A 10,766-nucleotide genomic window follows, 5' to 3' on the forward strand; every position below is an offset into this window, starting at 1 on the left:
TCCAGGAAAATGCAGCTAATGTGAAGCTTTAGCTGACAGGCAAATTCACTAAAAGAGAAACTTGTTTTTTAACAAAACCAGGACAGCCCCCCACCGTGATCCCCTCAGAACTCCTCTGATTCCCATCTGCTCCTCTCAGGACAGCTGAGCTTGTCTTTTGGGGCTCCTGAGAGCCCCCATTTACCTTCTTTGACCTACCTTTGTTGTCGTTCCCAGCCGATCCTGGTGTTTTCCATCCTTGGGGACTTATTACTGTTGTGAGAGTCAGAGAGAAAACGGAGTCTCTGTGACTTAAAACTGTCATTGTTGATCTACAGTGTTTTAGAGACGGATTCTTGCAGGATTTATAAGTTAGTGCTGTAACTTGTAACCAAGAGTGAAAAGACACATGAACTGGTCGAATTGTATAAAAATGCACTTGTAGCAATAAATGGCATCTATTACCTTCATCTTGAAGGAACCTGGTCCATGTCGTTTGTCTGTCTCAACCGCGACAGTTAACTAACATATAATGGGTGCCTGCTAACGAACTAACACTTTAAGGCTTAGCCACACAATAAATGCTTAGTTTAGAGCTTTATGTTAAGAAGAAAAGAACCCCATTGAATGCCAAGATAAGAAGTTTTACCGCACCAGCTGTAACCTTGAGGAGACAAGATAATGAAGATTTACAGCAAAACGGGGTGCCAGTCTGGTTTCATTCAACTTGGCAGCTTGGGTCCCAGTCAATTCAACATAATGAGACAAAGGTAAAAAGTTCACTGTGACGAAGCTGAAGGAGCTTCATCCAAAGACCCCTCCTCAAATTCACCAAGTGGCACTGCGCAGGCGCAACAGGGGAGCGTCTATGGGAATGGTTCTCTGAGACTCATTTTAATCAGAAGCGGGAAAGATTATGAATATGTATAGGCGTTCCTGGGGTCATTATGAATATGTAATACCTTACTGTATTTAAGCACAGCTCTTATTGTTTAAAGGGGTGCGTGTTGGGCGGAGCGAATCCCCCGCGCACCCAGCGCTGTTTTGCTTATGCTCTAATGAACATGTGCTTAAGGAATACAAGGAATTGGATTAAACGTTGTTTATCCATAGAAAAAGCGCCAGTTATTTATTTCAACAAACAGCAGTTTCCTTAATTAAAAACACCCCAATGTGTCCCCCAACAAAAATAACACCAAAAATGCCATCGAAAAAAACACAGGGAGTTTTTAATACATTTCCTTTAGCTTTCATTCACTGCGTTTAGTGCAGCGAATGACCGTCAGGAGATGGCTGTGGAAGGGTGCGTGAAGGAGAAGGAGATGTGTGTAGAGCAGGATTGGTTGTGGAGGTGAGTGGAACTGGTTTGGGTGTGGGGTTGTAAATTCTTTTTGGAGGCTTCCTAGTTTCTGGTGTCACCTGTGGGGTGAAGTGTGATTCCGTGTGCAGGTTTGAAAGGTGCAACGTGCAGAGCTCCCTCATTTGCCACCAGATCTCCAAGTCACAGAGACAATGTTGCTGTGCAGCTGCTAAGGAAAGCACATCCCGTGCAGAATAACATCCTTTGCGCTCCGTGTGCGTGTTCCTCCTTTGAAATGAAGTTGCGCTGCCCGGTGTTTCACGTTGCGTGCGGTACCTGCTGGGCTGAGTCTCCTCCCCGCGCTCCGGTCGGTTCCATACGCTGCCGCAGCCTCGGCAGCACCGTGGGGTTCGTTGGACGCGTTGTTGGCGGAGCCGGGACCGACAGTCTCTGGACACATCGAGGCGCTGCGGTGGGTTTTCCTGGAAATTCCAGGGTCCTAGTGTTTTATTATTGTAACTGCTTACTTACTGTAAGACGTTTAGAATTAAAACTTAAATAAGAGTAACCAGAAGAGGCTTTGGGAGTTCCTGATAGAGCCTCAACGTGTATGACAGAGCCCTGGGGGCCTCAACAGAGCCTGAGAAATCTTGAAAGGGCTCAGTAGAGCCCAACAGGTCTCGACAGAGCCCTACAGAGCCCATCAAAGCCTGATAGAGCCTGACAGAGCCCTACAGAGCCCATCAAAGCCTGATAGAGCCTGACAGAGCCCTACAGAGCCAATCAAAGCCTGATAGAGCCTGACAGACCCCAAGAGGTCTCGACAGGGCTTCACAAAAACCAACAGTGTCTGGCAGAGCCCGACAGGAGTGCAGGTGCTGTCGCTTCAAGTGAGATTCCAGGTGATTTGATCAGGGTGGTGGGTGGGCCTGGGGTGATTGATCCCTCCCCTTCCCAGGGGATTGTGGGAAGGGGTAGGCGGGGCTCAGGGTATTTGAGCCCCAGTCCCCGGGGAGGGAGCTCATCCTGCTCAAGAACCGCTTGGGTGCTGGTTCTGTGCCGCTCCTTCGGCAGTTTTTGAGCTGTTTCAGCTACGTGGGCAGACATCTTAGGAGAAGCGGAGGTGTCCGTTTGAGGTAAGAGCTTCGAGTGCAGCAAAAGTTCAGTAGCAGCTGTAGTAGAAAGGTTGTTTGTCATTATGTTTCATTGGCTGATTCAGTTCCAGGTGCTTTGCATTTTCCAATAATTCCTGACCATGATGAGGATGCAGTGTTGTTTTTTGGTTTGTATTGTTGTATTAATAGCTGTTAATGTAATCTCCTCTCCTAGAAGAGTGTTTTGTTTCCAGGACCTTTGCAGCGTGCAGCGGCCCCCGGTAGATCATTCAAACGTACCTCCCGGAGCTCAGCCAAGGCGAGCAATGACTCGTAGGCTGCTACCGATAAATATTATTCGGGTGCCTAATCGTAGGCATGTCCTTGCTTTCCTTATTGTAGGTGATGATGGAGAAAGTGAGAGCTGCAGGAAGATCCCTGTTAGCCCACGTCGCGTTTTCCTCTGTTGAAGATGGATCTGGTCCCTTGTCCCTCTAAAAGTTAAGTGGAGGCACGAGGGCTGGGAAGGGGCTGGGAACTGCCGGAAGGGTTTAAAGTTCTCAGGCAGAAAAGGGCAGTCCAGGAGCAGTCCCCTTTGGGCAGATGAACGGGGTCAGGGAACTTTACAGCGCCACGCCAGCGTGCGCCGGGCAGGGCAGCTCCAGCTCGCGTCTGTTGTCGCGTAGTTCGGGAAGCGCGCCTCGCGCCTGTCAGACGATCCTGGGCTATCATTGCGCTCCAGGGGCACGAAAGCCATTTCAAGCGCCATCCCGGGGTCTGGCAAGCCGATGCCGATTGGGGTAGCACCAGTTGGGTGCTGGTTTTCTTGTATCAGCAGCTGAAAGGGTGCACGGTTCTTGCATCTTGAACGTTTCCGGTCAGTTGTGTTTTATGGTGTAGTTCTGGGCTGCGACAGCAGCTCTGCTCTCTACCCATCCAGTCTAAGGGGCTGGCACTTCTTCCCAGCATCTTGAAGGTTTTAAGTCTTGCAGCAGCTTCTCTGTGTGTTTGTGCCAGAGCTGCCGTCTCATAAGGGGCCGTGACGTTCGGCTCCTTTTTTTTCTGGGGTTGCAGTAGAGGCTCCTCGCCTCACCACTGCCTCCCCGCAGGTTATTTTGATCGATGCAGTCTCTGGTTTGGAGTCATTTTTGTTGCGACGCCGTCTCTGTGTGTGTTGCCAGCGCCGCCGTCTCATAAGGGGCCGTGATGTTCGGCTCTTATTTTTTCTGGGGTTGTAGTAGAGGCTCCTCGCCTCACCGCTGCCTCCATGCAGGTTCTTTTGGTCGATGCAGTCTCTGGTTTGGAGTCGTTCTTGTTATAGAGCATTTTTGGTGCTGTTGCTGTCGTGTCTTCTATAACGTTGTGTGGAGCGTCTGTCTGTGCACGTGCGCATTTGGCTGGAGCTGCTCTGCCTGGAGGCGTAGAGTCAGGGGTGGGTGGACGGAGCTCTAGGGGTGCACGGTTAATCTGTGGACATGTTCACCTGCGTAGGCAAAGCTTGTGCAGTCATCTGGGATGGAGTAGCCGTGGGCACGGGAGCGGACTGTCCCTTCCCCAGTGATTTTGGCACTCAATTAGAGCTTCTGGTTGGATTCCTAAACAGAAAGCAGACCTGTGTGATGGGCAAACTGTTGATGAGCATCTGGGTGACTTGTTGAATCCCTTGATTTCAGATGCACAGGGACAACTTGGCAGGGAAGAGCGACGGAGGAGGCGAGCTGAGCGCCGTAAGCAGGTAAGCCTGCCTTGCGCCTGTCAGACGGTCCTGGGCTCTCGTTGCGTTCGAGGGACACGAAAGGCACCTCGGGTGCCGTCCCGGGATCCGCAACGCCGGTGTCGACCGGCGTAGCGCCCATTGGACGCTGGTTTTCTGGCATCAGCAGCCGAAAGCGTGGAGGGTTCTTGCGTTTCGGCCGTTTCTGGTCAGTGGCGTCTGTGGCGTTGTCCTGGGCTGTGCCGGCAGCCGTGCTCTCTACGCATCCAGTCTCAGGGACTGGAACTTCAAGATGCTGGGAAGAAGTTCTTAGGCGTTGCAGCAGCTTCTCGTCTGGTTGCGCCGTCTGGTCAGGAGCCGTGGCGTTGGGCTCCTTTTTCACTTGGGGTTGTAGGAGAGGCTCCTCGCCTCACCGCTGCCTCCCCGTAGATGATTTGGATGGATGCCTGTCTAATCTCGGAGCGTCGTTTTCGTTGCGCAGCGTTTTTGGTGCCGTGGCCGTCGCGTGGTCTCTAACGATGTGTGGAGCGTCGGTCTACGCGGGTGTGCGTTTGGCTGGGAGCTGCTCTGCCCGGACGCGTGGAGTCAGGGGTGGGCGGACGGAGCTCTGGGAGCCCCCGGTTATTCTACTGCCGCGTTAAATTGCGTAGGCAGAGGTTGTGCGCTCGCCTGGGCCGGAGTAGCCGTGGGCAGGGGAGTGGAGGGTCCCTGCGCAGGCGTTTTAGAGACTCCATGAGAGCTTGGCATGTTATTGCGCAATAGAAAGCAGACCTGTGGGACGGGCAAGCTGTTGATGAGCTGCTGGGTGACTTGCTGCATAACTGGATTTCAGGTGCAGAGGAACGCCTTGGCCCGGAAGAGCGACGGAGGAGGCGAGCTGTGCGCCGTAAGCGGGTGGGTCGGTGCGTGGCGCCGGAGGGAAGCGGTGCCGTGTGGCTCTCGCTGAGCTTGGTGGTTTCTCTGTTTCCTAGGTGTGAAGCGAAGAGGAAAGCTGGGTACCGGCACCGCAGCTCCTCGGGCAAGGTGAGCACGGAGTGCTGGGCTGAAGCGGCAGCTGGTTTCAGGTCCCGTGGTGCTGGTGCAGGTCTGAGCGTCCTTTGGTTGTGTTTTAGAGGCGGTAGCCCAACGTCTCCGTGGTCAACAGCGTGGCAGGCAAAAGCAAGGGCGGCCGGCTGGGCGAGCGGCCCAGGTAAGGGAGGGCGAGATGGGACCGTCTGCGGGCAGGCTGTGTTTTCGGGCGGCGTCCGAGCGCGTGCCTCTGGTTTTGCAGGTGCCGCAGACGAGCTGCGAGGGACGAAGCCGCAGGCCGGCCGGCAGCCGAGAAGGTGAGGCGGCGGAGGGCGTGGAGGAGCCTGGTATTGCCCGGTGACTGGGTTCAGCGTTTCTTTCTCGCTTCGCAGACGCTTTGTGGGCCCTTTGGAGTGGGAGGAGCGTTTGCGTTGAGCCGGGCTAGGGGCGAGGAGGAGCGTGGGGCCGGCCACTCGTTCCAGGCGCTGCAGTTCTTTTGCTTCTCGCCGTCTTAGGCGCCTCGAGCGGTGAGGGCTGGTGACCGCGCCCGCGGCACGACGCGCCGAACGGAACGCCGTGGAACTTAGCAGGAGGTGGGTGTTTGCGGAAGGGGTCGGCGTTTACCCCACGACGCCGTCTGCCGGGACGGCTTAGCGAGCGTGTGTTTTCCCGTGTTCCCGTAGACGCTGAAGAGGAAGCTGGCGCTGCAGGAAGACGGCCCTTCGCGCACGTGGCGTTTTCCTCTGTTGAAGACGGGTTCGGTCCCTGGGCCCTCTGAAAGCTAAGTGGAGGCACGGGGGCTGGGAAGGGGCTGGGAATGGCAGGGACGGGGGGTTTAGTTCTGACAAGGGAAAGGGCCGTCCGGGAACCGTCCCCTTGGCGCGGGTAAAGGGCCCGGGGACCTTTACAGAGCGATGCCAGCGTGTGCCGGGCAGGGCAGCTCCAGCCTGTGTTGTCTGCGTTGTGGCGTAGCTCGGGAAGCCTGCCTTGCGCCTGTCAGACGGTCCTGGGCTCTCGTTGCGTTCGAGGGACACGAAAGGCACCTCGGGTGCCGTCCCGGGATCCGCAACGCCGGTGCCGACCGGCGTAGCGCCCATTGGACGCTGGTTTTCTGGCATCAGCAGCGGAAAGCGTGGAGGGTTCTTGCGTTTCGGCCGTTTCTGGTCAGTGGCGTTTGTGGCGTTGTCCTGGGCTGTGCCGGCAGCCGTGCTCTCTACGCATCCAGTCTCAGGGACTGGAACTTCAAGATGCTGGGAAGAAGTTCTTAGGCGTTGCAGCAGCTTCTCGTCTGGTTGCGCCGCCTCTGCTCGGTTGCGGCGGTGGCGCCGTCTGGTCAGGAGCCGTGACGTTGGGCTCCTTTTTCAGTTGGGGTTGTAGGAGAGGCTCCTCGCCTCACCGCTGCCTCCCCGTAGACGATTTGGATGGATGCCTGTCTAATCTCGGAGCGTCGTTTTCGTTGCGCAGCGTTTTTGGTGCCGTGGCCGTCGCGTGGTCTCTAACGTTGTGTGGAGCGTCGGTCTGCGCGGGTGCGCGTTTGGCTGGGAGCTGCTCTGCCCGGACGCGTGGAGTCAGGGGTGGGCGGACGGAGCTCTGGGAGCCCCCGGTTAATCTGCTGACGCGTTAAATTGCGTAGGCAGAGGTTGTGCGCTCGCCTGGGCCGGAGTAGCCGTGGGCAGGGGAGTGGAGGGTCCCTGCGCAGGCGTTTTAGAGACTCCATGAGAGCTTGGCATGTTATTGCGCAATAGAAAGCAGACCTGTGGGACGGGCAAGCTGTTGATGAGCTGCTGGGTGACTTGCTGCATAACTGGATTTCAGGTGCAGAGGAACGCCTTGGCCCGGAAGAGCGACGGAGGAGGTGAGCTGTGCGCCGTAAGCGGGTGGGTCGGTGCGTGGCGCCGGAGGGAAGCGGTGCCGTGTGGCTCTCGCTGAGCTTGGTGGTTTCTCTGTTTCCTAGGTGTGAAGCGAAGAGGAAAGCTGGGTACCGGCACCGCAGCTCCTCGGGCAAGGTGAGCACGGAGTGCTGGGCTGAAGCGGCAGCTGGTTTCAGGTCCCGTGGTGCTGGTGCAGGTCTGAGCGTCCTTTGGTTGTGTTTTAGAGGCGGTAGCCCAACGTCTCCGTGGTCAACAGCGTGGCAGGCAAAAGCAAGGGCGGCCGGCTGGGCGAGCGGCCCAGGTAAGGGAGGGCGAGATGGGACCGTCTGCGGGCAGGCTGTGTTTTCGGGCGGCGTCCGAGCGCGTGCCTCTGGTTTTGCAGGTGCCGCAGACGAGCTGCGAGGAGCGAAGCCGCAGGCCGGCCGGCAGCCGAGAAGGTGAGGCGGCGGAGGGCGTGGAGGAGCGCGGTATTGCCCGCAGACTGGGTTCAGCGTTTCTTTCTCGCTTCGCAGGCGCTTTGTGGGCCCTTTGGAGTGGGAGGAGCGTTTGCGGTGAGCCGGGCTAGGGACGAGGAGGAGCGTGGGGCCGGCCACTCGTTCCAGGCGCTGCAGTTCTTTTGCTTCTCGCCGTCTTAGGCGCCTCGAGCGGTGAGGGCTGGTGACCGCGCCCGCGGCACGACGCGCCGAACGGAACGCCGTGGAACTTAGCAGGAGGTGGGTGTTTGCGGAAGGGGTCGGCATTTACCCCACGACGCCGTCTGCCGGGACGGCTTAGCGAGCGTGTGTTTTCCCGTGTTCCCGTAGACGCTGAAGAGGAAGCTGGCGCTGCAGGAAGACGGCCCTTCGCGCACGTGGCGTTTTCCTCTGTTGAAGACGGGTTCGGTCCCTGGGCCCTCTGAAAGCTAAGTGGAGGCACGGGGGCTGGGAATGGCAGAGACGGGGGGTTTAGTTCTGACAAGGGAAAGGGCCGTCCGGGAACCGTCCCCTTGGCGCGGGTAAAGGGCCCGGGGACCTTTACAGAGCGATGCCAGCGTGTGCCGGGCAGGGCAGCTCCAGCCTGTGTTGTCTGCGTTGTGGCGTAGCTCGGGAAGCCTGCCTTGCGCCTGTCAGACGGTCCTGGGCTCTCGTTGCGTTCGAGGGACACGAAAGGCACCTCGGGTGCCGTCCCGGGATCCGCAACGCCGGTGCCGACCGGCGTAGCGCCCATTGGACGCTGGTTTTCTGGCATCAGCAGCGGAAAGCGTGGAGGGTTCTTGCGTTTCGGCCGTTTCTGGTCAGTGGCGTTTGTGGCGTTGTCCTGGGCTGTGCCGGCAGCCGTGCTCTCTACGCATCCAGTCTCAGGGACTGGAACTTCAAGATGCTGGGAAGAAGTTCTTAGGCGTTGCAGCAGCTTCTCGTCTGGTTGCGCCGCCTCTGCTCGATTGCGGCGGTGGCGCCGTCTGGTCAGGAGCCGTGACGTTGGGCTCCTTTTTCAGTTGGGGTTGTAGGAGAGGCTCCTCGCCTCACCGCTGCCTCCCCGTAGACGATTTGGATGGATGCCTGTCTAATCTCGGAGCGTCGTTTTCGTTGCGCAGCGTTTTTGGTGCCGTGGCCGTCGCGTGGTCTCTAACGTTGTGTGGAGCGTCGGTCTGCGCGGGTGCGCGTTTGGCTGGGAGCTGCTCTGCCCGGACGCGTGGAGTCAGGGGTGGGCGGACGGAGCTCTGGGAGCCCCCGGTTAATCTGCTGACGCGTTAAATTGCGTAGGCAGAGGTTGTGCGCTCGCCTGGGCCGGAGTAGCCGTGGGCAGGGGAGTGGAGGGTCCCTGCACAGGCGTTTTAGAGACTCCATGAGAGCTTGGCATGTTATTGCGCAATAGAAAGCAGACCTGTGGGACGGGCAAGCTGTTGATGAGCTGCTGGGTGACTTGCTGCATAACTGGATTTCAGGTGCAGAGGAACGCCTTGGCCCGGAAGAGCGACGGAGGAGGCGAGCTGTGCGCCGTAAGCGGGTGGGTCGGTGCGTGGCGCCGGAGGGAAGCGGTGCCGTGTGGCCCTCGCTGAGCTTGGTGGTTTCTCTGTTTCCTAGGTGTGAAGCGAAGAGGAAAGCTGGGTACCGGCACCGCAGCTCCTCGGGCAAGGTGAGCACGGAGTGCTGGGCTGAAGCGGCAGCTGGTTTCAGGTCCCGTGGTGCTGGTGCAGGTCTGAGCGTCCTTTGGTTGTGTTTTAGAGGCGGTAGCCCAACGTCTCCGTGGTCAACAGCGTGGCAGGCAAAAGCAAGGGCGGCCGGCTGGGCGAGCGGCCCAGGTAAGGGAGGGCGAGATGGGACCGTCTGCGGGCAGGCTGTGTTTTCGGGCGGCGTCCGAGCGCGTGCCTCTGGTTTTGCAGGTGCCGCAGACGAGCTGCGAGGAGCGAAGCCGCAGGCCGGCCGGCAGCCGAGAAGGTGAGGCGGCGGAGGGCGTGGAGGAGCGCGGTATTGCCCGCAGACTGGGTTCAGCGTTTCTTTCTCGCTTCGCAGGCGCTTTGTGGGCCCTTTGGAGTGGGAGGAGCGTTTGCGGTGAGCCGGGCTAGGGACGAGGAGGAGCGTGGGGCCGGCCACTCGTTCCAGGCGCTGCAGTTCTTTTGCTTCTCGCCGTCTTAGGCGCCTCGAGCGGTGAGGGCTGGTGACCGCGCCCGCGGCACGACGCGCCGAACGGAACGCCGTGGAACTTAGCAGGAGGTGGGTGTTTGCGGAAGGGGTCGGCATTTACCCCACGACGCCGTCTGCCGGGACGGCTTAGCGAGCGTGTGTTTTCCCGTGTTCCCGTAGACGCTGAAGAGGAAGCTGGCGCTGCAGGAAGACGGCCCTTCGCGCACGTGGCGTTTTCCTCTGTTGAAGACGGGTTCGGTCCCTGGGCCCTCTGAAAGCTAAGTGGAGGCACGGGGGCTGGGAATGGCAGAGACGGGGGGTTTAGTTCTGACAAGGGAAAGGGCCGTCCGGGAACCGTCCCCTTGGCGCGGGTAAAGGGCCCGGGGACCTTTACAGAGCGATGCCAGCGTGTGCCGGGCAGGGCAGCTCCAGCCTGTGTTGTCTGCGTTGTGGCGTAGCTCGGGAAGCCTGCCTTGCGCCTGTCAGACGGTCCTGGGCTCTCGTTGCGTTCGAGGGACACGAAAGGCACCTCGGGTGCCGTCCCGGGATCCGCAACGCCGGTGCCGACCGGCGTAGCGCCCATTGGACGCTGGTTTTCTGGCATCAGCAGCGGAAAGCGTGGAGGGTTCTTGCGTTTCGGCCGTTTCTGGTCAGTGGCGTTTGTGGCGTTGTCCTGGGCTGTGCCGGCAGCCGTGCTCTCTACGCATCCAGTCTCAGGGACTGGAACTTCAAGATGCTGGGAAGAAGTTCTTAGGCGTTGCAGCAGCTTCTCGTCTGGTTGCGCCGCCTCTGCTCGATTGCGGCGGTGGCGCCGTCTGGTCAGGAGCCGTGACGTTGGGCTCCTTTTTCAGTTGGGGTTGTAGGAGAGGCTCCTCGCCTCACCGCTGCCTCCCCGTAGACGATTTGGATGGATGCCTGTCTAATCTCGGAGCGTCGTTTTCGTTGCGCAGCGTTTTTGGTGCCGTGGCCGTCGCGTGGTCTCTAACGTTGTGTGGAGCGTCGGTCTGCGCGGGTGCGCGTTTGGCTGGGAGCTGCTCTGCCCGGACGCGTGGAGTCAGGGGTGGGCGGACGGAGCTCTGGGAGCCCCCGGTTAATCTGCTGACGCGTTAAATTGCGTAGGCAGAGGTTGTGCGCTCGCCTGGGCCGGAGTAGCCGTGGGCAGGGGAGTGGAGGGTCCCTGCACAGGCGTTTTAGAGA

This window comes from Nesoenas mayeri (genome assembly GCF_963082525.1).
Source record: "Nesoenas mayeri genome assembly, chromosome: 3".
NCBI classification, from domain to species: Eukaryota; Metazoa; Chordata; class Aves; order Columbiformes; family Columbidae; genus Nesoenas; species Nesoenas mayeri.